This window comes from Pezoporus occidentalis, unplaced genomic scaffold (assembly GCF_034315485.1).
Source record: "Pezoporus occidentalis ecotype Australia unplaced genomic scaffold, CSIRO_AGI_Poc_V1 ctg10, whole genome shotgun sequence".
NCBI classification, from domain to species: Eukaryota; Metazoa; Chordata; class Aves; order Psittaciformes; family Psittacidae; genus Pezoporus; species Pezoporus occidentalis.
Genome location: NW_026912779.1, coordinates 3,641,135 through 3,667,736, shown reverse-complemented (window position 1 = coordinate 3,667,736; position 26,602 = coordinate 3,641,135). Strand labels below are relative to the sequence as shown.

The following is a 26,602-nucleotide window of genomic DNA, read 5'->3' as shown; positions in this document are numbered from 1 at the left end:
CAAGCAAACCTGTTGAGCCCCGTGTCCACAGCTTGCCAGGGAAGAGGATGCTTCCCTGTGACATTAAAGAGAGCTAACAGCTGAAGAAAATATTGCATGTTTTACCCTTTCTATTTAAAATAACAACAAGAAAGCACTGCTTTTGCAATTGCATTTAGGTTCATTTCCAGCACCTCCCATCGCCAGGCTCTGAAGTTTCCCAGCTACCTCATTAAAGGAACCATTTCCTATAGTGCCCTGGCCATGATTTTGAAATAACCCAAGGTAGCTCCATCAACCCCCAAAGCAGCTCCACACCACTATGTAGGGTATGCTGAGTCAGGGTTGGGATGAATGCAGAGCAATTATAACCAATGAGCTGAAGGAAGTTAATTAGTAAATTCCAAGCACCTGTGGAGCTCTTTCCACAGCAGTTGGAGCTTCTGTTTTCTCTCCCAGCACACAGCTCTATTGCACCTTGCTTTACCTTCCATCTGAACATCTCCATCCAGCCATATGGGTGTCATTCGTTGTCTTGGCCTATCCTGAATTTTGGGTAAGTCTTTGTGTTATTCCTGAAGATTTATGGCTTTGTAGCATGACAGTGCTTTAGATTTTGGTGAGATGAAGAGCAGAGATAGTTTCATGGTTGTAGGACCTGAAGTTGCTCCTTTCCATGGCAATTGCAATGTGGAGTAGTTGCTTGATGTGAAAGATGGTGGTTTTGTCTTTTTGTGGCAAGAATCTAATAATTGTTTTACTTTTTAATCCCTTTACCCACGTGTATGTTTATTTCCTGTTACATGGTTCTGCTTTCTTGGCATGTTTAACCTTTGGATACCTGTACGCATGTATTGCCTCTCTCGTGACTCTTAGCTGACCATCTGTGGATTGTAGCAAGGTTTTGTGGGAACTGATACTTAAGAAAGTCAGATTCTTTGATTTCCTGTCAAAATAGTGGCTGATGATTTTGTTTGTAAGGGTGAGACGTGCTAGTTCTGCGAGCATGATGGTCTGTGCAGTACCTGAAGTCAAAACTGTTAATGGTCTTCAGTCAGGCAATGCTCCTGTTGAGTACATGGGGTTTAGCCCTGGTTAAAACAGGGATTGCCCCAGGTTTCTGCTTTATCCTTTTCCTGGTGTGTCTGGTCCTGGAGGAGGGTTGGGATAACAAAAAGTGAATCTTTTCTTCCAGGGCTGCACTTTCAGAGCAGGGTTAACACAGGCTTCAGGGGTCCCAGCTAAGCTCATTTGCGAGCCTGTGGTCACAGCTGAACTCCATTACAACACTGAAGGGTAAAGGATGGCTGCAGAGTACTGAGTTGCTCCTAGAACTTTCTGTGCCTTTTGAATCAGGCTCTGTGTTAATTATCTCTGCCTGTGCTAACGGGTGGAAGGAGGCCTTTTAATGTATGCCAGGAGATAAAGCTACTTGTGTTGCCCACTGAAAGCATGGCAACCTCAGCTTAAATGGCTGAACCTGTGTCAGGTGCCCTGTTACAGGCACTTTAGTGGCTCAGGGGAGCAAGGCTTGTATGGCATAAACCCCCTCCCCAAAGAAAATCCCTCTGATTCCAAAGGTTTCACCTGCAGCATAGAGCAGTCTGGGTTTTAAGATGTAAAAATGCACTTGTATATTATCTGCAGATATAATTGAATGTATATTCAAGTCCACGATAGGTACACCTGGGCTGCCTCCCTGGCATGCATAAGTATTCTCCGCATGCTTTGTGCGTTCCCTGCAATCTACACTACACATTAATATGACAATCCATATATTGTGTTAGGACATGCTGTATGCAGACAATGCTCCAGGTACTGAATTTTTATATATATATATATTTTTTTTTTGTAAACCCTGAAATATGGCTGATATGGTCCACTGCAAAATGAACCTATATTGGAAATGGCAAAATTGTAATGTAAAATATACTGGGGTCAGTGGGGTGTGATGTTTTTTGCATACATTTTTTCTCCCTTGACCCATGCCATTCTCCCTCATATAGGGGGAAAAAAGCTTCATCTCACACAGAAATGTGATGTCCTTTACTGCCAGAGGCTCTTGCTGTTTTAAATGAGGAAAAAGCACAATGCATGAAGAAGGAAAATTAAAGCATATTCATTTTGGAAATTAGATACGGTGTCAGGAGACTCTCTGGAAATAGCAGGGTTTGAATGGAGCACCAGACTACAAGACAGTTCACTGAACTTTTGACCACTATTTATACTATGGGAGCTTTTGAAATGGGAAGACAGCAAAGTATTTTATAGCTGTTTAATAGCAGATTGTGGTTTTTACTAGACATTTATCTTCCCTTGGAGTGTGTATAAGATAAGTAAACATTATGTAGTGTAATTGTGTTGTGTTGGAAGCGCTTTAATTTAGGGTTGGTTTATTTTCCCTGTTTGTGGTACATCTCATCTCAAGCAGCAATGCTGCCTGCCTCTGTGAGTGCATGCACTTGCCACCCGAATGCCTGACCCATCCTGGGATCTGAAAGGGAACTCCTGGGATCTAAGGACTGATGGTTACGTATTGGGCAAAGCATTACATCTTAAGCAGGGCTGGTTGTGGCCCTGGATGCTTTGGGAAGCTCATGTAACTTCTAGCACCAGGCCTGGCTTAATTTCTCTCTGATTCTATATAATGAAACTCAGTTTAATCTCATATAGGGCTTCAGTCCCTCTTTAACATTCCAAGTACACTGAGCATTACACCCTTCCAGGGTTGGCAGCTATCTCATTACAATTGTAATGATGCATCACCAGGCAGACATGCATGAATGAAACGCTGTTTGCAAAACCAGAAATGTGTTTGGGGTATTTTTAGGTCCTATTAACTTGGGCTGTTGTTAATGGAAATAATGTGGAAAGATCAGAATTTTGATGTAATCCAGAAAACGTTGTCTCGGAGCAGTTTTTAGCCCCTTAGTCAAGACTCTGCTTTCCCTTCTCCCTTTTCTTTCTGTCTACATAAATTTAGCTTGAGTTGGCATGGGGAAAGTTGCACCGTGGCACTGGGTGTCAGTCTTCTGGGAGGGAAGTGCTCTGGAGAAGGAGCTGCCACTATCAAACCTGCAGCTGAAGGTTCAAAGGGAGTTGTGCTATACTGTGATAGCTGCACATGGTGCTATTTCTGTTTTACCCTTTTTTTCTTTTCCCCCTGGAGATGATTATAAAATGGATCTGTTAGTGCTTAAAACTGTGGACACTACAATAAAGCCTTTTTTTCTCTATTTTTGTGTGATATTTGGAAAGATTAAAGCTGATGGACATCCATTGTGTAGTCCCTTTGTCTGCTGTTACTTAGCCTTCCATACAGTATAGCCTATGTGGGAAGGAAAAAAAAGATTCTCCTTCTGCCATGGAAGATGCTTTTCTTCCTTGGACTAGAAGCTCCTCTCCTATCACTAGCCAGTAACAACCCTTCTGTTCATCCTTATGTCAAAGCCACACTACTGAGCTAATAGAGATCGCTGACAATTAGAGATGAGCTGAAATGATTTGGCAAACTCCGGGTGCTTGTGAACCTGAGGGTGTTCTCAGATCCCCACAAGCCTGTCGGGTGTATTGCCAGCCGTGTGCTTCCCACGTCCCCCGTCCTAATAGGGAGAGCAGTTGGGACATTGAGTCCAGCTGGGCCCGGAGGTTGGAGGAGAATGAGAGGGGGAGTCTATCAAGATGCAGCTCTTCCCTGCTGAGAGATGCAGCTCTTCCTTGCTCTTCCCTGCTTCCCCTCCTGGCTGCTCTTTGTTGCTTCTCCTTGCCAAGACGTCCCAGGCACTGTCAGGTTTCTTCTCCCTGTGTGAGATGGATGTGACAAGATCCCAGGGTGGCTCTCTGTCTTTTGCTTGTGAGTAGCTAGATGGGCCATATCTGGAGATGCCACTTGAACAGACAAGACAGACAATGCATAAGATAATGTTTTAAAAGGAACACAAATTCCCTATTGGCAAATGCCTCGTCAGGTTTTCCATTTGGTTTGTTTCCTCCTTTTTCTAATGGCTTTTCTTTGTATTATTTTCTTTTCCTCTGGTCTTATGAAGCATTTCTGTCCTGTGCTCCCCAGTTGATTAAGGCGATATCATGAAATACCTTGAGACCCTATTTATGCCTGAACCTTATAGGGCAAGTGGTAATTTTGGATGGTTTCCTTACTTTTCATTCAGTTTTAGATGATTTGAAGGTAACAACCTGAAATAATATCCCAAGTAACCCTCGTTGGAAAAGCAACCAATATTAACATACTCCAAACACGTCTTCAAATTTAGAGTATGTAATGAGATGGTCTATCACTAGAAAAGGTGACTGATTGATGGCTAAGCTATGGCCAGCAGCTTGTCATCAGGAACATGATTTTCACCTTGAAAAACTGAATTTACCTTTCATGCTCATCACAGACCTGGGCCAGCCAAGAAAGCTTTGCTCAGTCCCAACTAGCTATTCGTGGTAATATGGAGAGAAGCTGGTTCCCCAGCCTCATTAGGGAGCTGTGCTGCAAGAAAACTGCTTAGGGAATTGTTGTAAATCACTTGAATCCCATGAAACTGAAATGAAGAGGTGTATTTTCATTATATTATTTTATTTTTTTAAGGCCCCAGGGTCTCTTTCTTTTTCATCATGGTATGGAAACCTGTACTTCAGCCTTCCCATCTGCCAGAGTGTCTATTGTGAAGACTTTGGAAATATCTTCTCCTGAAGGCCAGTAAAACTTTTAACCTGCACTACATGCAAACTTATGTCTATTAAATAGTAGTGGTGAAGAGCATCAGGTGGCCAGACCCTAGAAATTGGCAAGTTTTGATATGTGGGCATATGAAATGTATCTACCTAGCTTCTAGAAACAAAGAGAGGGACCATGCTGACAGTTAGATCTTTATCCTACATGACCATACATGCTTTGCCGTATTAAAACGTAGAAAACCAGAGCAGAGCAAAGGCACAGAGGTAATCAAACAGGAAAACAAATGACTTGGCCTCATCGTTTGCATCGTAGACCATGTGAACAAGTTAAACACAACTTCTTTGTGTGCATGAAGAGATAACAGATCCACATTAATTTTAGAGCTGATTGCCATTCTTTATTAATAGAAATGTAATGCAGTGCCAATGCCAAGTCCTGCCAGCCTTTCCTTTTTATCTTCTTTTTCAAACATAGACAGCATTGAAGGTCTGATCGTTGTATCCTCTATTTATTTAGGAGCTGGTTGTTAAGCCAGGGGACAGCAATGGCACCTTGTCATGGCTGAGGTGATGATGTCTTGTCAGCAAACACTGTAAATAGCCCTTGGAGATTTTTTCTGAGGCTGAAAATAGTTTCTGTAGAATAATGCTAACTTAATATAGTTTCATAAATTGAAAAGAATTGAATGAATGACAGTAGGTTTGTGAATAATTTGCAAATTGAAACAGTGATAGAATTCGTCAATGTGTTCTCTATTAATAGTTTGCTCTGCTTTACATAGCTGCCGAGCAGTCTTGGTTCTGATTTTTTTGAGGAAAAACTGCATGCTTCTTATTATTTTTGTTATTTTAGTACTTTTTTTTTCTATTCTAAGGGGCATTGTTTACTTTTGAAGTGAATGAAAGATTGATCCAGGTTACGTTCTGACATGACAATGAAATTGTCAATAGAAATCAATGACTTGTCACATGATGAGTTAGGGTCTATAAGGCAGCCTAACAGTGTCCTTATATCTTCAGCCTTCAGCATTGCGCTTCCCTCCTTGGGAGCCAAGCAACTGTACTGTTATAGAAAGGTGGTGTCATCACTAAGGGGATTATAATGGAGTTTAATAAACCTGGAAGCTGAGGCATGGAGCCTTAATACTGGCACCAGTGTTATAAAGCACTGTATTGTCTATAGAGCCTGGTGTTTGTATCTGCATTTATTGACCCTAGAAGGGTAATATAAACAGAAGAGTTAGAGGTCAAAGAGCTCACCTTCCACAGCTATAGATGGCCATTGAGCAGAGCACGTTAGCACACTACATTGAAATAGCACCATGACAGCTCTGTCCTCCCAAGGACTTCAACTTAATTGGCCACAGTTGCTTTTTGATGTTTGCATGGGAATGGGGACAAGATTATTTAGCCTTGGGGAATGTCAGTGTTAGAAATGACCACGAACACGTTGATGCTGTGGTATGTATTGGGCAGGTGCCATTCAAACTGGGTGCTGATGGGCTCCTGGGTGCTCCCAGAACACTCCTTCCTGATAAAGCAAGGCTGTAGCCAACACTTTCGCCTCTTTAGCCCGTGCTTGACATTTGCAGCCTGTTCACTTAGGGCAGATTGATGCTGGTTGTCCTGTGTGATTGCCTATGGTCCAGGCATGTTACTGCAACAGGGAGGGTGGGGGTAGTTGGCCTGGCCTGACCAGGAGAGCAGTTTCCCTCATCCAGGGGGATGGTGCATCCCTCTCACTCTCCCATATTGCCCTCAAATTTGGCCAGATTGTAAATTATACAGTCTGGCTTCAGACCCTTTCCGGAACAGAAGTGCCTTCAGTTTAAGCTAGTTCAGCCCTGGAAAGAGATGGCCCTAAACAGGAATCATAATTATTATTTTTTTATAATTAAAAAATCGAGAAAACCCCAAAGAACATGATTTATAACAACATACAGGAACAATTTATTCTCTCTCTCCATGGATTAGAGGGGTGGTACTTGGAGCAGCTTGTTAAACAGAAGTGCTTGGCCCCTGGCCTTGCACTGCTGTTTAATGATCCACTCTTCATGTGCCACCTCTCTAATCCATGGAGAGATAGGTACAAATTGTATCTATAATGTTATATTACTTAACAGTATAATGTATTATAAATCATAGAATTGCATCCCTGCCTTGTAATTGGTGAGATGCATTGCATGAGAAATCCCCTAATTCAATATAAAGTGGTTGCTCTTATGCATAACTACCTTTCTGGATCAAACCAATTCAGCCCAGAAGTGGTGAAGGGAGCGTTAAAGCTTTTTTAATTAAAAAAAAGGCAAAAATATGACTTTAGCATAGCTTTATGGGCCCCTCATTGGCTTTATGGGCTCCTGACCTCGAATGGCTGTTTAATAGCCCCCTGCTCACAGGGAGCTTCACTCTGCAGCAGGAGCTGGTCTACAGCATGTCCTCCCTGCTCCCAGAGGATGCTTCCATGCATGCCGGTCTGTTTGCATCAGGATTTATCCTCACATGTGGTTGTGGATCTTCTCCTGTGCACCATTTACAGTGCCTGCCACGGTGATGACCTTGGAGCACTCTTGCACATAAGGTCCAAAGTAAGCCCATGTTTTATTCCCCCTACCAAACAAAGCCCAGTCCTTGTCCTTGACTAGTGCCCAGCAAAAAACATGGCTTCAAAGGAGACTTGAAACTACCCAAAATATCCTTATTATGTAGCACTTTATCAGTAAAAGAAATATTTTTGCTGACCCCAATAGTCATCCACTAATGTCCTAAAGCAGGTTGAGTGATGGGCTCGCATGATTTATTCCATGGAGTTGCAAGTCCAGGTGCATCTCCCCCAGATAAATAACTAACCTTTCTTTAATAAATAATAAATAAACCCTGAAGCTATTCTAGACAAACTATGCTTAATTAAAGCCTGTGACACTAAAACAAGTTACCTCTCTTTTCAATTAGAAAATGCACTTGCGGCAGAAACAAGAAAATTTAGGATTAAGAGTGTCTAAATGCATGATAGGAATGGGCCTTAATGAAAGTAAATAAAATAGCCTTGGTTTTAGCAAAGCTTGGCTCTGGGATCAAGGGCTCTGTGCAGCGATGGCAGGATGAAAAGGTCCCTAAACCACATCCATGGGCACTAATAGGGTTGCTGATGTTGAACTTGCTGGACAAGATCCTGTTGATCTCATATGGTTTCCAAAAGTGCTGGAGACCAGCAGTCAAACAGGTATGCAAATCCTTCAAGCCTCTTGGAGGCAAGAAGTCTGGAAACCTCATACAATCAATAACTTTATTATTTGTTTCTCTCTGTTTAGTTTGGGCCAATCCATAAAAATTTAGGAAACCTCTCATCACCCTCCTCCTGCAGTATTTCACCTGCAAGAAGAAATTTGCTAGGATTGAAATGAAGAAGAAAAGGAAATAAACTCTTTGGCCCTCCTAATGACTGAAGCTAGGACAAATTTGCATTGGGGCTAGAGGGAGAACAAGCTGGTCTCAATTTAGGAGGAAGCATTGTGGGGTATGTTAACGAAGTGAAGCTCCCACTTGGCCTTTCCCATCTCCTCCTTCAGCCATGGGGCAGCTGGAATTACTGATTCAGACAAATTACTTAATGTCTTGCGCTGCCTTATGTAAAATAGGAAGTCAAAAAATTCCCTTTGGGAAGTGAAGGTGGGGAGGTGGAAGGTTGTTTTACATGCAGCATCTCCTCTGCAGGGTGATACCCTTTACTAGGTGTTGTGGAGATGGGAAAGAGCTGAACTGTTTGTGTTCAAAGTTTGCCTTGCTTAGTAAATACAAAATAGCAAGAACCCGAGATAATACTTCTATTTGCAAACAAAAAGCATTTAATTTGAAACCCCTATGGGGGTGGGGGGGGTTGTATATAATTGATGCTTGTTCTTGCAAGAGACCTAAAATCTTGATGCGCTGATTCCTCAAGCTTTTTGCTTTTGAATGTATTTCTGTGAGGTGCAAAGATGACACTAAAACTCCCACTGAATTTTATTAGACGTTTTACTAAATAAAGCCAGCAGAACAATGACAATACTTTTCAGGGCAAGTAGATGAGACTGTTTCTCAAGTAGTTTTGTTGTTATATTTAGGTCTGTGGTACCCAGGTTTCCTTCCTGCTCGAGTTGTTTTGCTTTCACCGAGTGTGAATCGTTTGCTGTACAAATGTGGTGCTATGCATTTCCTTCTCATCTCCTCTTTCTCGGTAGTCCTACCTGCTCTTACAAGTGAAAGCCTGGTGTGGGGGAGCAAGAAAAAGAAATAATTCATTATTGGTTTGTCTCAGAAAGCCCCAAATAATTACGCTAAGGGAGGTAAAGTATTTGTCTGATGACGAGCTTCAGTTGCCCCTGTCCACTCCCAAACCCCCACAAGCCTTGGGGCACTGACTTTTCCTCCTCATTTTGGGCAGGGGCTGGGGTTCATGTTATCCCTGCCAATGACCCCAAGCAGATAGGAGGCTGCCTGGCAGAGTAGGGCTGTGCCATGGGGAGTGAAGGTCAGGATGAGCCAAAAATAAAGAGGAAAAATGCAAAGCTCTCTTCTCCGCGAGCTTTAATCAGTACTGGCATCCTACATTTGTAAAATGACTGCCTAACGGGTGAAAAAAAATCCATTTCTCTGGCAGCAGGCACTTACTCTTAAATCAATGCAACGCAGTAGGGCTCGCTTTGCTTCTCCTTTTCTCACTTTTCTATTTATTTGCTTTATATGACAACAAACTTGTCTCTTTCTGCACCGAAGCGAGCAGCGGAGTGCTTTGGTTCCCTCCTTTCCCCACCCTATGGGATTATTGTGAGCAGGGTGCAAATACAGATTCTTTTTGTGGAGTGTTTTTATATGCATAAAAATAGGATGTAATGATTTCGAGGATTAAAGTATGGTCGGAAACTTTTTAATACGGTATGAAATACTTGCACTGAGTGTAGCCCTCTCTCACCCTCCATGACCTCCATCCTGAACGTACAATAGCAATAAATCCTGGAGCAGATTAAGCAATTTCCCCATAGTAATGTGTCTATTGGAGTTTCAAATAACCCAGAGTAGCCTGAAACATTTGGATATTCCAGTCTGTATCCCTTCTGTATGTAGAAAGTTGATGGCAGGGCAGCATCCTGAACTTTGACTCCTTGTAAAAGTTTAAATTGCTGCCCTGCTGGGCTGAGGGAATGCTAATTACTTCGTCTCATACAATACGTCCAGACTACTTATTTAAAACAAAGTAAAATCCCTGAAGACACAGCTTTTTGCATGCCAAATCTATTGCACTCCCCCCAGGACACACCAAACAGCAAGGCCTGTTTGCATACAGCAAATTTGCTGTTTAGCAGCCTTTAAGAATAAGGTAGATCTTGCACTGCTCGTGTGAAAATTCAGTGCAGCACTTGCCTGGGTATTGCCCATAGCAGCAGCTGCAGCACACAAAAGCTGTGCATGTTTCTCCTTGGGACCGCAGAGGGTGTCCCCAGACAAAGATTGTCTCAAGACTGAAGCTATGCAATGAGTAGAATTTCTTACAAGCAATTAGGAGGCTTTCCTGGGCTTATAGCAGGGTGGGCATTAGGGGTATGTCCAAAATAAGGACAAAGCTATGAAACGGGAGTGAGGGAGGCTGCGTCTTCCTGGAGATGCTCAAAATCTTCACTGCTTCCTCCATTGCTGGAGTCTAATAATTATTAACATTTCTGTAATAACAATATTAATTACCAGGGAAGATGAAGTTCACTCGTGATTGTTTGGTTCCTTTCAGCAATCATTAAGCACAATTAAAAGATCAGAAGTGATGAGCTCCTGGCAGTGATGCTCTATATACGGGCTGCTGCTGCCGCAGAGTAAGGAGCTGTGGGCAAGAGTGGCTTTTTGTGGAGTTCATGCTGCAAACGTGGCATCAGTGTATCCTGAAGGAAAAAAGGACAAAAAAGAAAGAAATCCCCAAAGATCACAGAGCTTACAAGTTAGGGATGGACAAATCACTCCAGGAAGCAAGAATCTGAACAAATGTTAACCCGCAGCTCTGCCTAGCTGGGAGTTGTTAGCATGCAAGCTCGCTCGAGCACAGATCCAAGAGTGAACCCAAAAGATTGTTGGCTACTTGGACTTTGAATTAGACCACAAAATAACAACCTAAAGTTTTCCTGAGCTTTGGTCAAAAGCACAGCGGTTGCGGTCCCATTTATTCTCTCATGGACCTTGAATCGACTAGAAAGTGGTGTTATGTTGGGTTTTTCTCTATATACAAAGAGCAAACTTTGTTTATATTCAGCCAGAATAAGCTTGTCCTACACAGTGATGACAACTGGGACTTAGTTCTTGGGTTGCTAAGCTTTGGGGAAGAGCAGTGGGTTTCAGTCCATGTTAAATGCTTTTGGTAGAAGATGTTCTTCCAGCCCCGTGTCTGAGAGATCTTCATGGTTCAAATCAATCTTATTTCCTCATGAAGACAGTCTTGGAAATACTCCCTGCAGTTGGTATGTGTTAGCACGTCAAGACAATAGCTGGGATGTCCCAAACTGGACCCTCTTGGTACTCTGGGGTGATGCTGTGGTCCTCTCAAAGGCCTTGCAGGCCACATTCCCCTGGTTCTGGAGCAGTTGAGGCTTCATGATGCCTTGTGGCTCTCCCAGGACCATGTGAAGGGGTGAGCAAGTGCGCTGCTGGCATTGGGAGTATTTTGGAAATAGGTTAAATGAAAGACATTCCTAATGCGCTACCTGCCAAATGTTTTTATGTAAAGAATATCTTTTATGGAGGGAAACAGCCTACAAATAATTAATTGGGGAAAGCAGACGGGTGAGGGGGGAGAATTAAAGGATTTCATAATATTTCAGACTGGGAAAAAGTGTCACCAAATCAACAAACAGGGTTTTCATTAGGAAAAATGTGCTTAATTTCAGACCAGGGATGTGGAAGTGCCTTGAGAGTTGTTCTCAGGGAGTTTTTAGCCCAATCAGAAACGAGAGAAGACCACAATTATTATGGGAGTCTGTTCTTCAGAGAGCACCAACCCAGTTTTGCAGGCCCAAGAGGTCTGAACAATCTCAAATCAGGTCTGGCTGAACAACTATTCCTGTCTCTGCTGTCTATGCCAAGTGAGATGTGAGGTTTCTTGTTACTGTTTTCAAACTCAGCGTAATGTTTAACCTTTGAGATTCTCCTGAAGAGAAAGACAGGGAGAAGCATGTTTATTAGGGCTATCTGCATTGATGAAAGGCTTTAAAATCTTACCCACAAGTAAAGCTTTACTGCAGAAAGCTGGCTGAATTTGCTGGGCTAGTTCTCACACGGGGCAGGGCTGTGGGATTTGGGAGTGTGATGCATCGAGAGGACTTGGTGATGCTTGGGCCACAATTCAGCTGATTACGGATGTGCAAAGCGCACATCTGGGCATAACGTTCAGAGCCAGAATGAAATCAGAGCACAGGCCCCAGCTTCTCCCCAGAGCTGCTGATGAAAGGTCACCCTGTAGCTTTTCCCTGCTCATGTGTGGTACCAAATACGGAGCTGGCAAAGCCTTTGTGGATGCTGTGTCCTCCACAAGCGGATGCACGAGGATGCGCTCGCATCCCGCTCAGCACAGATATCGTGCAGGTAATGATTGCTTGTCAACCAGGGCTGATTCAGTAATGTACCCACATCACAGGCAATGGCATGGTAGTACTGGAATTAACAACTCAGTGTTTTAGATTACTCCCTGGATTTATAACCTTCTGGGAAAAGAAGTTATTTCTAGACCCTCTGTCAACCCTCAATCTCTAGTAAATGAGAATATACTAGTTCTGGGACTTTATGAAGGGGGGGGGGGGGGAATATAAATGAAGGGAAAATGATTTTGACCTGAGACAGAAATTCAGACAAAGGATTACCCGTGTTGTTTGAACAGACAGTGCATAAACATTACCTTCTATTAGGAGGAACAGAGACTTGCAACATCCAGGAAACTACTTTATTCACAAAATAAAACTAGGCCCATTTCTGCTTATTCAAATACCACCCACAACTTTCTGGGGAAAGATCATATGCAGAGCATATTTGGAAACATTATTAGGAATGCATAAAGTACAGTATTAGTCAATTTTATATGCTCAGTTGCATGAAATCTGTGTGTTTAAAAAATACAATAATTTGCATTTCATGGCTTTTGATAACCTCAGGAGTGCACTTGAAATTCAGCACATGCCCACAGCACCTCCCAGCTCACCCCATTTTTAACTGAAGACCAATGGTTTCTATTAAGGGATCAGGCAGGGACTCTGACAAGCCAGTCAATAACTATGTGAGGTTACTTCATTAATGCTGTAATGGCTGATAGAGTGAGAGGCAAAAAACAGGTTCCTGACAGCAGCAAATGAAAATGATAGAGATTCCTGAAGCAACGCGCCTTTCCTTTGTCATTGTCTTTTGCTTGGCTTATTCAAAATGTGGCATTTATGTATTCAGCCTTGATGAATGTTGGAGGCTTTAAGTACTTTTTCCATCTCTAATGCAGCGCCGATTGCACATTGTTCTTTCTTTCTCTCCCTCTTTTTTTTCCTCCCTTTTTTTTCCCCTCCTATAACCTCTGCTGTCAAGGCTTTGCGGGCTGAAGGGTTGCAGGCACTGGCTAAATAGCTTTTTTGCTGTAAACGGTGAGGGTGACGGGACGATGTATCATGAGCGCTGGCGGGGTCACGCAGCGACTGGGTGGCGGAGGCTGGAGCTGCAGCAAGGTGGTGCAGGAGGCTCCAGGTCTTTGGGAAGGAAAAGGTAGCGACCCACTACCTCATGTGTTACTGGGCTGGTTTATGGGAGGCTGCTGGTGCTTTAGGAAATGCACTGTGGAAGTGATAGGACAGGGGGGAATGGGTTTAAACTGAAAGAGGGGAGATTTAGATCAGACATCAGGAAGCAGTTCTTTACTATGAGGGTGTTGAGGCGCTGGTACAGGGTGCCCCAAGAAATTGTGGCTGCCCCATCCGTGGCAGCGTTCAAGGCCAGGTTGAATGCGGCTTGGAGCAAGCTGCTCTAGTGGAAGGTGTCCCTGCCCATGGCAGGGGTAGGAACGGGATGAGTTTTAAGGTTCCTTCAACCCAAACCGGTCTGTGATTCTATGATAATTTCCCTCTTGATCCCACCCATTAATGCCCTGCTGGGGTGTCCCCTCCAGTGGCTGTCCCAGGGTGGTCCCCAAAGGGATGTCACATTCCTGCTGTTCCCCCAAAGTGGAGTCATGTGTGGAATTTGAACATCAGGATAATGGATCTGGATAATTTAGCTTTTTTATTGCATATAAATGCCCACATTACAGTTGGAAACATGATATTCTTACAGTTTGCTTTCGCTCTTATGTTGTTTCATTTAACTATTTACAGTATTGCATGTTCTGTGCTATATTAGTTTTGGTCACAGGTCCTTTCTGCAAATCACTTTTCTTTAGGCCAGGCCAACCAGAGGGCCAAGGCAAAGCTTAATGGTCACCCCTTGCAGAATGGGACACCTTCATGTTTGTGCTGTGCAAGAAAGCTGCAGATTTATCGTTGCCGGCCTTTCCAAAGGCGATGCTAAAGGCGCAGTACACCTCCTCAGACTTGTCAAAGTCACCATATGATGAGTTACAAAAATATTTTGTTTTTTATTGTTCTATCCTCATCATTATTCCAGCTATCTCAGCCATATGTTGAGTAGTTTTCTTAAAAACAATCTATTCCTTTCACAGTGTGTTTGCAACACCTGGTAAATACCTTCCCATCCTCTGGCTTTTCTATTCCAATCCTTTACTTGCCTAAAACCAGTTTGTTTAAAGCCAGCTTCTGAAGATACTGTTACTGAGGCTTAATTCAGCGCAGCATTTAGGCATCTGCTTATCTTTAGTCCCCCAGCAGTTACATTGCAGAGCAGTATTAGACGCATGCCTAACTCTCTGCTGACTTGAGCCTAAATGGCCTAAATATCCAAATAATTAGATTAATTTGTGGCTTGATAGTGGAAGACTTTTGGCCTAGGAAATGAGAATGCAAAAAGTATGTAAAGCAGTTGCAGATGTTTATTTCCCAGCTAACTCAGAAGAGACTAAGGCAAGATGTTGATGCTGGGCGCGCGAGTACATCTGAATGTTAAAAGTGCTTTAAGTTCCTTTAAGGAGTAGCTTGGGTATGAACCAAAGCTTGATTTAAAACTGTTTCTGCAGCAGGAGCAGAGAGGCTCAGAGCTTCCACTATTTATTTTTTCTGAAGGCATTGGTAACTTCAGGGATTTTCCCATGTTTATGGTTTAACAAGAGGAGAGCCAAGTATGCTGTGGTTAATGACATAAGCATCGAAAAATAGGGATGCGGGAGATCTGGACTCACAAACTGCCTTTGGGATATGGGGCTGCTGAATGACCCTCCCAGCAAAGAGGGTGGCCACTGCTTTCTCCAGCTTGTCCTCTGTACATGCTCTCCAGCAAGGAGTGCTGTTCCCCATGGGAAGGGGCTCCAGGAGAAGGTCCTTGGGGATTACTGCACCCCCTGTGATAAATCAATGTTTATCTATCTAAGAATTATATGTCCAAGACAGTATCCAGCCTCTTCCTATTTGGATTATACAGGGAGAGGCATCTTCTGGGGAGTGGCTTTTCTACTGAGTTAGTGTCCTGCACGGGGCATGCAATTCATGTTTTGCAGGTGCCCGTCTCTCCTTGTAAACCGGAAAGGGAAGCCTAGTTTGGAAATATAACTGGTTTTTAAGGTGCGTGGTTTAAAATGTTATTAAACCCCCTTGAGGTGGAAAAGCCCATGTTCATCTATATTGCAAAATGGTTTTCTATCTTAACTGGCCATGCTCTGAGTATTTTCCACCTCTGTGCTAAAACAAAGCTGTGTGGAAACCACCAACCTCTTCCAAGAAGGAGGAAGTCTCACTTGGGACTGATAGGGTTACCTGCCAAATGTTTGAAGTGCCAATTTCCAGCCAAATACTCATCTGTATGGTGCATGCTGAATGCACTCTGTGTGTAAACTGATGTCAGTCTGTTACCTCTGTGGGATGTTGGAAGACATGGTGATCTAGCACAACATTCATCGCTGGACTTGCTCTGTGGTTGCATGTGCTGTTTGAGCATGTCCCTGTTGGCCTTTGTGCAACCTACTTCTCATGCAGCTGTCAGTCTGTGTTCAGCCCTAAATTATTCCAGCTTCTTTCAGGCCACTCTTCCACAGTCTGTTTCCAAGATGGGAAAGGCTGTGATTCCTCCTGGTGCAGCCAGAATGGGATTGGCATGTCCCCATCACTGCAAATACCGGCGCTGTGTCATTCCCTCTGGGACCCAAGTGGCCAAGGGCAACCTGCTGCGGAGCTGGGGTTGAGGACTGTCCCTGGATGTAATCTGCCTTCCAGGAGAGGAGCTGCTCAAAGGGTAGTTGTGCAAACAATGCTTGCCCTCCATTAAGATAACACCCCATGGTGAGGCAGCTCCAGGAGGTGCAATTTGCACCTCTTTGCACACGCAGAGGTGTGAATTGAGTGAGGAAGCTGCCACGCTGTGGCTCCTCCATTGGGAAACCACCGGGATTGTTTTCCACCAGGCAATAACGAGAAAGGGACAATCATTTTACAGACTCCAACAATCCCCATCCTCACCTAAATTGCACTTTTGGGTCATAGCAATCTGGGAAGTAGGTTTATGGGTGATCTAGCACCTCCTGTCCTATAGAGCAGGACCCTACCATGGGGTTGGGTGGGAGAAGCGGTGGGATGCAGTGACAAACCTCATTTCTCTGTCTTCACTCTTTAAAGCTACTAACAGTAATTTCTGTTGCACTTTTGGTTGGTATTTGGATGCAAAATCATGCTATTTTGAAAGGCAGCAAAGATGTGAAACTATTAATACAGGTTGGTTCTATGTGCAGAGCTGGTTTTCCTCATTTTTTGAAGTTGCAACTTCAAATGCTTTTCTGCAAATTTCACAGGACACAATGCACCTATTTTACCTGTTCCTATCTACTGTATGCTCCGAGCACAAAAGAAAGCATTTAATGAGCTTGATGAATTCATCAATTAAAGAAAATTTCATATGCTTTCCATGATCTGATTATTATTTCAAGGCTAAATTCTATTCAACCCATCCCAGTAGTCCCTAGCAGATATAATATTGAAATAGATTAATTGTTATGGCGTATATTTCAAAAAGAGATACAAAGTGAAATGCACTAATGCATGTATTGCAGAAAGATAGGTGCATGTTAAATGCTTTCACAGAAATGACGCAATCCAAGTGTTTTAAGAATCTTCTGCAAATGAGGCTGCCTTTAGTCATTTTCTCTATTAAACAAAAGTTAGAGAAATTCTTGCTAGCAAACAAAAAAACTATTTTAGGCCAACACAATACATCCTGAAAGATCCAGTTTGCCATGCCAGTAGTCTTATTGGCTGTGATTTGTATATTAAAAAGACTTTAATTGCCCAGGTAAGTGCCTGCACCTGCTAAGACATTGAATATTAGAGCACTTTATTCTAATCTCCTATAATATAGGGCACAATTCACCCATAAAATTATTCTCTGCACAATTATAGCCCCGTTTTGCTGAGGTAGAAGTGCAACTTAACTGTTTGGTTTTATTCATTATTATTAAAATCATGCAAATTAGGACCATTAGGTAACAGTTGTGTGGTTAACTACTCAATAGCCTGGTCACTGCTTTTCCCTTCCACTACAAACAATTACAGGGGTGGAGGTGTGTGTTCCCTTGCAGCTCAGGCTGTGCTGTGTGGGAAGTGGGGTCTGGAAGAGGAAAAGCAGTGTGGAGACCCCTGTGATAACTTCTCCACAGTGGGGTGGCCATTTGTTTGAAGGCCACTTGTTTTGACCACTGAATTATGAGCTCTGAGTCTCACCCAGTTTTCCAGAGTGTCAGGCATCCTTACTCACACCCCCCTGATATCTCCCTTGAAGAAAGCACTGTACTCCCTACCTGACTTTTGCATCTTTTGTATCATCCTGTTTCCTCCTGTGCTGCTCGGTGCCTTGTTTTGCCTATTCAGATGTCCCTGAAGCTGCTCTGAAGTCACTGGAAAGGGAAGTTAGGTGTAAAATTGCCATCCGTTTTGTGTAAGCTGCTTGGCTTTCTCATACAGAATTTTTTCCATTTAAGTGGGAAATTTGTGATTTCAAAATCTAGAGTTTTGTTCCGAATTGGAACAGAAGCACAAAGTTGAAATTGCCTGTGAAAAACACATTTCTGGGACACGCTATTTTGAATTAGTCAAAATGTTCTAGTTCAATAAATCAAAAGGTTTCATTCCAATTATGTATTTCTTTTCTTTTATAATTAGGAATAGAACGTAAAGGAAGAGTTCAGAACAACTTTTTCTTTTGCAATGAATAATTGACTTGCGGTGTTCCAATGAAATTTAATTTTAGAGTTTGTTCTCGCCAAAACACCATGGTTCAATTTTGTTTTAAATGAAATTGTATCAAAACGTGCTGGCTCCTGCACCGAGTTCTTATCTGACAAAATAGCATTTCCTGATGGAGAATGCTTTACCCCAATTGCTCTGACCAGCTCTTGCCTACGTCCCCCCAGTCTCTAAACAAAATAATGGCGTTCATTACTCTCCCCATTACACTTTTATTGAAAGGATTCCAATCAGCTAAAGAGGAAAATGCAGTGCTCTGGAGCCCTGGATACTTTACATAGTTTTTAATTTCAGCTAGGAAATACAACACAACTGGTCTGCACTGCAGATACTGGTTCAGATTAATGTCTGGAGTTACTCCAGTTTCCTTTAGTGGAATTGCTCCAGGAATAAATCTGACCCCTTCTTTTCATCCAGGTGGGTTTCTTTAGATATCAGAGGGTAACTGTGTGGCCAAAGGATTTATCACTCCTGCAGACAGACAGCTCCTGCAGACCCCAAAGCATGTTGCTGTAATATGTAATGCAATTTGTTTTATTTTGTCATATGTGAAGGAGGCAATAGCCATTCTCTTTAGGCATGTAAACCAGAAATGTATGTGCTGAATGCATGCACATAGGTGTTGTGGTGAGGATCCAGAACGCCTTGGGTTCAGGGCAAGTTTCCACACAGCACTGGGCTTACACCAAGGCTCTTTGGCAACGCAAGAGGGTCTTAGAGCAGCTGTGAAGGACTTGAAATCAGGAGTAAAGGTATCTCTTCAAACAGCTACTCTCCAAAGGTGAAATCCATCTTTAGCAGATATGGCTTGTTGACTTCTTTCGGAGCAGAAGAATTCAAGACCTCTTGGTGAGGAGTTTGGATAGACAAGAAAGCTACTAGTGTATGCATAAGAGAAATTATTTGGGATACTTTAAAGAGTAATGGGATGATACTGAGCTAAGGAAAACTTAGTGATGCTGTGGAAGAAAAAAATACCATCTAGTGATGCGTGGACTGGTCTCCCAAGAGATCTAGGAAAGCCATGCCACGCTGGCCAGTGAAAACCGTGCTGGGAATAGGCTGAAAGGAAAATATTTGAGTTGTCAGCTGGATGGACAGGATGCCCTATGGGATTTTTAGAGCGATTCAAGGAGTATTTGTTTTCATGTTTTGTTTTCTAATTGACCAAAACATATACAGTAGAGTCTCGCAGGACTGTGCTGAGCCAAAACTCTTGCTGAAGTCGGATGAAGAAATGTTGAGCCTGGCCTGTTGGAAAATATCCATGGGTGAAACTGTAGGAGTTACAAAACGCAAGAAATCCCCTCCAAAATGCTCATTTTGCTGTACATCCTCCCTACAGGGGACATGTGTGTAATTAGCAATTGCTTCCAGTAAATGGCTCTCTGATCATGACAACAATCCAATTTGAAGGGAATTATTGTAAAAACACGGTTTATGGATGGGCCCTTACACTAACAAGTGCCTCGTTGGTGGAATGCCTCTGTTTGCAACCAAACATTTGCCAGCCATCATAAAGTGTTGGCTTTATGGCTCATCTGCCACAGGCATCCTATAGTGTGGGGAAAGAAGTGCCGTCTTGAACATGGCTGATCTTCCACACCATGGCATTTCATGGTTAACATACACCACAGTGATGTGCATGGTCTCAGTTTACATTGGCTTTGAGGGATCCAACCCGTGAAGAAACCTCTTAAAAAGGACTCACATCTTTTTTATCTTAAAGCACTTGGAGTAATATTGTCTCTTGATGTGCTGCTGATGTAAAGTTCTTATTGTTAGATGTCCCACGGGGGAAATCCCTTTTCTTTCTCATCAGCTGGAGTGTCTGGGCTTGGCATAACTGAGGAATGAAATCTTTCTCCAATTTACTCCAATCTTCATGAGACTTTACTACATCTTCAGGCCAACACAATCTCTCCAGTATCTCAGCACTACAAAGGAGGATTCTTGGCTTCTGTGTTGATGATCAGCCTCTCCTGGTTATCTCGTGTCCCTAAGGTATCTGTCCTTGTCCTGCTCTTTCCCTCAGTGGTTGCATACACATAGAGAAGCAGTTTAACATTCTTGCAATGCCGGCAAAGAGGGGTTTTGACCACCCTGGCATTGAGTTTTAGCCCGTCAGGGCTAAACCCAGTCACTGAGCGCCAAAAAGGAGGAGAATACACTGTAAGTTTATGCTTTTTTGCTACTATAATTATTTCTTTTCCAACACGATCATTACTCTGTGACTGTATCCATATTTTGTGAATCAAATCTGCAGGCCCAAGGGCTCCCTGCCATACAGGATTCTTCCCTCTTGGCCTGGTTTCTGAATCATAAATACTGCAAATTGTGGAGAAATTTTATAAGCAAACAGGTTCCTACCTGAACTCATCAGAACAATGTTATGTTCATATAAACTGCTACTTGTGATGATGGGGTATATGGTATTTCTTTATTGCAAGCAAAGGGCATGTTATTCAGATAAACTTAGGGAAAATGAGCTCGATAAAATTGGGATACACCCAGGAATCAGAGTTTCCTTTTAAAATAACAGTAATAATTGAAACTCCATTCTGCTCACCTGAACTACAGTCAGTGGCACCATACTCAATTTGCTTCCATGGGCCCTCTTGTGCTTTGGGGTGCTTTCCAGACCAAACAGGAGAAGAATCTGACCTCAACGCAATCATCTTTAGCTTTGGAGTCTCAGCAAGTCCTGTTTCCAAATCATAGAATGGTTAGGGTAGGAAAGGACCTGAAGATCATTTAGATCCAATCCCCATCATCTAGTTTCAGCTTCAAAATGAACATGGAAACCGTGGTGGGTTTGCTTCCCCATCAGGACCAAGCACACAGGAGGCAATTTGGGTTGAAAGTTGCAAGCAAATCACAAATGTCACAAGCCTTTTTGCAAGCAATGTGTCTGTGATGGGTGAGGAGTTATCCCAGCCCATTCCATCTTGAGGATGGGCTGCAGGTGAGCATCTTGCCCCACTGAAAGATGGCTTGCCTGATACTAGGATCTGGCTCTGTGGGGCTGTTGCCTCCCAGTTTTGCCTGCTGACCTCAGTGCTTTTATCTGGAGTAACCACAAGTGCATTTATCACACAACTTTATGAACAGTGAAGGTTTATTACATTGTGCTTAAACCTCGTTTAACCTTTTCTCAGGAAGCAATGCTTAAAGTGGGATTGCAGGAGACTGCAAAATCCTGGTGAGCTGCTTCCTAAGCTCCCCCCCAAGACAAAATGCAGGTGCAAACCCCACATCTGCTGCCTTCATTCTTCTGCCATGAGACAAAATATTGCTGCCTGGTAAGGATTTATTGAAAGACACAACTTTAGGTGGTTTTTTACTTATTCTTTATCTTTAGATAAATGCGTGCACCTTCCTCTTCCATGGTGGCACCCACAGCCCTGACACCCCTCTGTGCAAGTGGCCTTGGGGGAGACCTCAGGCCCAAAGACCTCTTGTGAGCTGTCACTCTGCTCAAAAAGCTCTTCGTCTGGAGGAAAAAGTGAGAAATAGAAAACTAGAGCTGAATAGTACAGAAAGATTCCTGGCAGGAGCAATCCCCAGGGGAGCTAATGAAAATCTGGCCACTTGGGAGGGATGTAACAACTTGACTGAATGAAGTTCCAACCTAAAGATAGCAGTGGAGCATCCTTCACAGGCAAGAAAGCAACTTGGGAGACTCCAAAGCTGGGTAGTCTGTTTCCATGTGTAGTTTCAGTAATTTCTGCTCGTGTCTTGGATAGGCCCTTAGTGTGTAAAATGTTTGTGCCACTGGGGAATGGAAAAGCACAGCAAAGAAGATGTGAGAGATGAATGTTTAGTGAAATTAAGGAAATCTTAATTCTGGCAGGGAAAAAACACTCATCTTTGGTTTCTGCAGAGCCAATAAGTCTAATAAATAGACATATCCATAAATTCTAACCACACCAAGCCTGAGTTGCAAAGCATAAATCCCCTTGCGTACGCTCATACTCCCTCACACTGCTGTTGATACAGAATTGATGCCACCACAGTGCTGTGTAAATAAGGTAAAGAAAATAAGGTTTTGGTTAGATTTTGTTTTGATTTTTCTTGATTTTCATTATATTTTTTACTAATTTTGATTTTTGTAGTTAATGTCCTGCTTGGGTTAGGCTCAGTTGGCTGATGTGGTATGTTAAACTGATGTATTTCTTTTTGTTCCAAAGCATCCCCAGTGCTTTGCAGTAAATACTGCAATTAGTAGAGGCCAAATGAGAAAGAAAACATTAGCACTGTTTGGGTCTGCTAGTCCAGTTTCCCATGAACTCAAGGTTTTCCTGCTAGGGAGTACCCTGACATCCAAGTTTTATCTGAGCTTTTAGCATCTAGACCTGACATCCCCTCCACTTTCTCAAAGATCTTCTCACATAGACTCTCATAAACACGAGGTTTCCTCAATGTGGTCAACGAGCACATTTCTTGGAAAGGCTGAGCCTCTGCTAGTTGCAGCCAAAACCAGATACTTGTAAAAAGGCCTTCCAGGTTGGTGGCAAATATCGTCAGAGATTGATACCAATGATCTTCTGTAGCTTGGGATGAGCAGAGAAGTTGCAGTAGTGGCTCTCTTTAAGGTGGTTGGACCAGTATGTGCTGCTTGCAAGGCACTCAGACAATTAAATCAATAATTTACCACATGGCATATCTACAATGGGTTGAGTCTTACCAAGTCAACTTCGAGGTAAGCAAGAATGTGCCATAACAGTATGTTTTTGAACCACAGCATAGAGACTTAATTGATTTACTCTTTATTCTTTTCAAAAGACAGCTGAATGTCAAAGGTCTTTCTTTTGTGAAGTACTGGAAAACCCGTTGTCAAACAACCTCTACTCGTTTAATAATTTATCCCATTTTGTAAAAGAAAGGCAGCTGACACACAGTAAATCTAGTCCATGTTTAAATTACTGCATTGAACAATAATAAGAGGAATGAATAATCTAGTACATCTATTTAAAATTAAACATATATGAAACTGTTTTTTTCCAAATGATCACCAAGGGCTATAGTTTAAAGGCAGGACAGAAACCAGGAACAGAATGAAAATGCCTCACAGTAGTTTGCAAGTGGCAGCAGAATTATTTATTCTATTTTTTCTATACATAAGGAATAGAGCTAAATGAACAATGTTTAAGCATGTCAGAATTTCATCAATTTTGCATGAGCATTCACAAATATCCTGGTGGGGGTAATTGCTTGCAAATACATTTAAACTAATGATATGTTATATCCTTACTTGATATAAAACTATTAAAAGATACGTTATTGCATTTGACAATGCCATGAAGCTGGGTCAAAGCTTAATGACAGATTTCTGCATTTGTAAATTAAGATACACTCTGCTGGAAGCAAATATTTTGTAAAAATAAAAGCCATCTACTATGAAAGTTTGATCATTGATCTAAGGTTGCTCTTTGGTTTCTCCAACCACTGGGTTGGCAAAACTGGAGGGAAGGGAGGTTCCTCTGAAAACCCCATGTGTCTGGTCCTCGTGCAACAGGACCAAAGAGCCTTGTCAGGGATGTCATGTGGTTTCAGCAGTTTGATTGGAAGGCTAGAGGAATGAAGTTTATGCTTCAGCTGGTGAGATTGCTTGGGTTTCCTCTAGGAAGAGCTAGATGGTTTACTTACCTAAAGTTGAGGCCTTTTAACCTGGGAAGGAATTCAGAAACTGGTTCTATTTGGGGAGGGACTCTTCATTAGGGACTGTGGTGATAGGACAAAGGGTAACAGGTTAAAACTTAAACAGGAGAAGTTTAGATTGGATATAAGGAAGAAGTTCTTTCCTGTTAGGGTGGTGAGGCACTGGAATGGGTTGCCCAGGGAAGTTGTGAATGCTCCATCCCTGGCAGTGTTCAAAGCCAGGTTGGACAGAGCCTTGGGTGACATGGTTTAGTGTGAGGTGTTCCTGCCCATGGCAGGGGGGTTGGAACAGGGTGATCTTAAGGTCCTTCCCAACCCTAACAATTCTGTGATTCCTATAGCATCAGAAGACTCTGAAGAAGCCAGTAATAGTGAGGTTAGTGTCTTGAGTCTGGCTGTGTCCTCCCCTTGCTCAGATGCCCATCTGAGGCATCCCTGGTTAGTTTGGTGTGGCAGGACTGTGCCACAGAGCAGCTCCATGTGCATCATCCGCTACTTTGTGGTTTTCTTATGTGAGTTTGTGTCCAGTGTGGCACTATGCCAGTGAGCAATTTCAGTTATTGCCTGGAGATTATAATAAATGTGAAATGTCAGAAAATAAAATGTCCACAGGATGCAGCCAGGCAACCTTCAAGAGACAATGGAAAAGTCTTGGAGTCGTGCAGACATCTGGGAAACAACGTGTTGTCCCAGGAGAAGCCATAGGATTATTGACTGGGTAGAGTTGGAAGCAACCTAGTTCCAGCTCCCCTGAAATGGGCAGGGGCACCTTCCACTAGGGTGCCACAACCATAAGAGAGATACTGATAAGCTTTTCCTAGTGGTTTCTGTGTAGTTTGAATTCTGTGATGATGTGGCTACATGGCTATGTGCTATATCCATGATCACAAAGGAAATGCATGCCTTGTGAGGGATGATGCATCCTGCAGAGATACCACCCATGCCAGCAGCAAGTAGGGAGGCAGCAGGAGTCATGATAAATATCGTTTACCCCATCCAGAAAGATGCCCCACACTGCTGTAATGACAATGTAAGTGAGCTCGAATGGGTCCCAGCCCGTGCTTGGGAGCTGGCCCTGATGCTGGCATTGTGGTGATGGTTTGAGCGTCTGCTCTGGGATGTTTTATGTTCCCACTCGTAGTTCCTTTGCTGCAGCCCGCAGTCCTCCTGCTGCATGGCAGTACTGAAATATCCTTTCCCATCACCTCTCGCGCTCTTTCACTCTTTGAATTGCTCTGATTCCTAACATCATTGAGGATTATTATAACCTCCCTTTGTAATGTACTATAAATTTTATTATAAAGCACAAATTCTTCGGCTCCCAAGCCCCATCTTACATGGAGGCAGCACGCTGTAGTTCTTCCACTCGCAGTAATGTGAGCAGAGAGCTAATGAAGGTCTTTATGTAAATTTTCCAGTTATCAGGTGAAATCTTCACATTGAAATCTGTCACATGTTATAAAAATTCTTTATGTTATCAAATGCTAATGATAACTCAGAACACAGAGCCCACGGAGGAGCTTTGAAATCCTTCATAAAAACTGCATTCGGCCCCAGCAACCGGAGCCTTGAATTTCTACTCCGACTACTCCAGTTTGTAATTAGCATAGTGCAGGCTTCTCTGCCCTCTGAAACCATAATGTTAATTACAAAAATTACACTGTGTTTAAAAGTGCAATTAAGAGACTGCGCTGCACAAAGGGAGCCGTGGAACCTCTTTGCACACTTTGAAGCCAGGTCACAACGCAGCCCGTGAAAGAGAGTCCAAGGCTCGCTCCCTGCTAAAGGCTTGGGAAGATCATAGGGAGAGCTCAGCTAAAATGAGCTCCAGTGGGCTCTGCTGAGCCCTTAATGACTAATACTCTTCCTTGGGAGGGAAAGCGGTAAAAGGGAGGGCGGGGGGGGGGGAATATTGAACTAATTAAGGACCTAATCCTGCAGTGGTTATTGCATCTGGTTGGGATAACGGTTGCAGTGGTAAGTGCAGAATGAGGACCTCAAAGGTTGTGATGCAGTCACAGCCTCATCCAGCCTCGGCATGGCACCTGAAAGTAAAAATAACTTCATTCTTTTGTGCCTTAGATGTATTGACTAACTCGGAACAATTTAATTCTTGTGCCCTGGTCCTGGGCTGAGGGTTTGTTCTGCCCTGGGGAGCTGTGGGGTCCCTGTTCATGCGGTGCTGGGACCAAGCATGGTGGTTGCCAGTCGAGGGAGCCCTTGGTCCTGCCCGCAGATATTCCTACTTCAGCTCACAAAGGAACACTGCCAGGGATGGAGAGGGAAGAAAAAGGTGGAAACCTCAACCACAGAGTGCCAAGTGTTGCAAGAAACGCTTGGAAAAACAACCACAAAAAAAAAAAAAAGGAAAATTATTATTATTTTTCCTTAAACCCATTTAATAATGTGAACTTTGGTAGCACCCTCCTCCAAAGGCCTTCCAAGTGCTTGCACAAGGCGTTAATTAATTAATTAAGACCCAGAGCACCCCTCTGTGGTCGGTATCTGCACATCAGCTTATAAAGAGAGAAACCGAGGCACAGCCTGTGGTCAGGCAGGCAGATGTGCCCAGGGGACCGCATCCCTTCGCTCTGCACCACCACAATGATGTTCTCACCTGTCTGCCTGCTCTGTGGTACCCATCGGCTGCGGGTGTTTTGGAGGAGGATGATGTGGTAGCAACACCAGGATCACAGTTTTGCAGCTCTTTGCTTGAGTCAGGGTCTGAGGCCACCCTCTTTGGGCACAAAGTGGGTGCTTGCAGTGATGCGTGGGGCAGGATTAAGCCATGCTGGCATGGGAAAAGCTATCAGCTCAGTTCTGATATGAACCATAAGCATTATTTTTCTATGGTCTATGCTTGAATTTTCCAGTAACTTTTCCGTATAGCCTCATGT

At 43.1% G+C, this 26,602-nt stretch overlaps 1 long non-coding RNA gene across 2 annotated transcripts in view; it reads left to right on the top strand.

Moving 5' to 3' along the window:
* Positions 1-356: 356 nt before the first annotated feature.
* The window catches only part of LOC134159071 (uncharacterized), a 67,410-nt gene continuing 41,164 nt past the window's right edge, over positions 357-26,602 (top strand). For both annotated transcript variants that reach the window (XR_009963033.1, XR_009963032.1), the window contains exon 1: positions 357-535. This is a non-coding gene — a long non-coding RNA (uncharacterized LOC134159071). The remainder of the gene's footprint in view (positions 536-26,602) is intronic.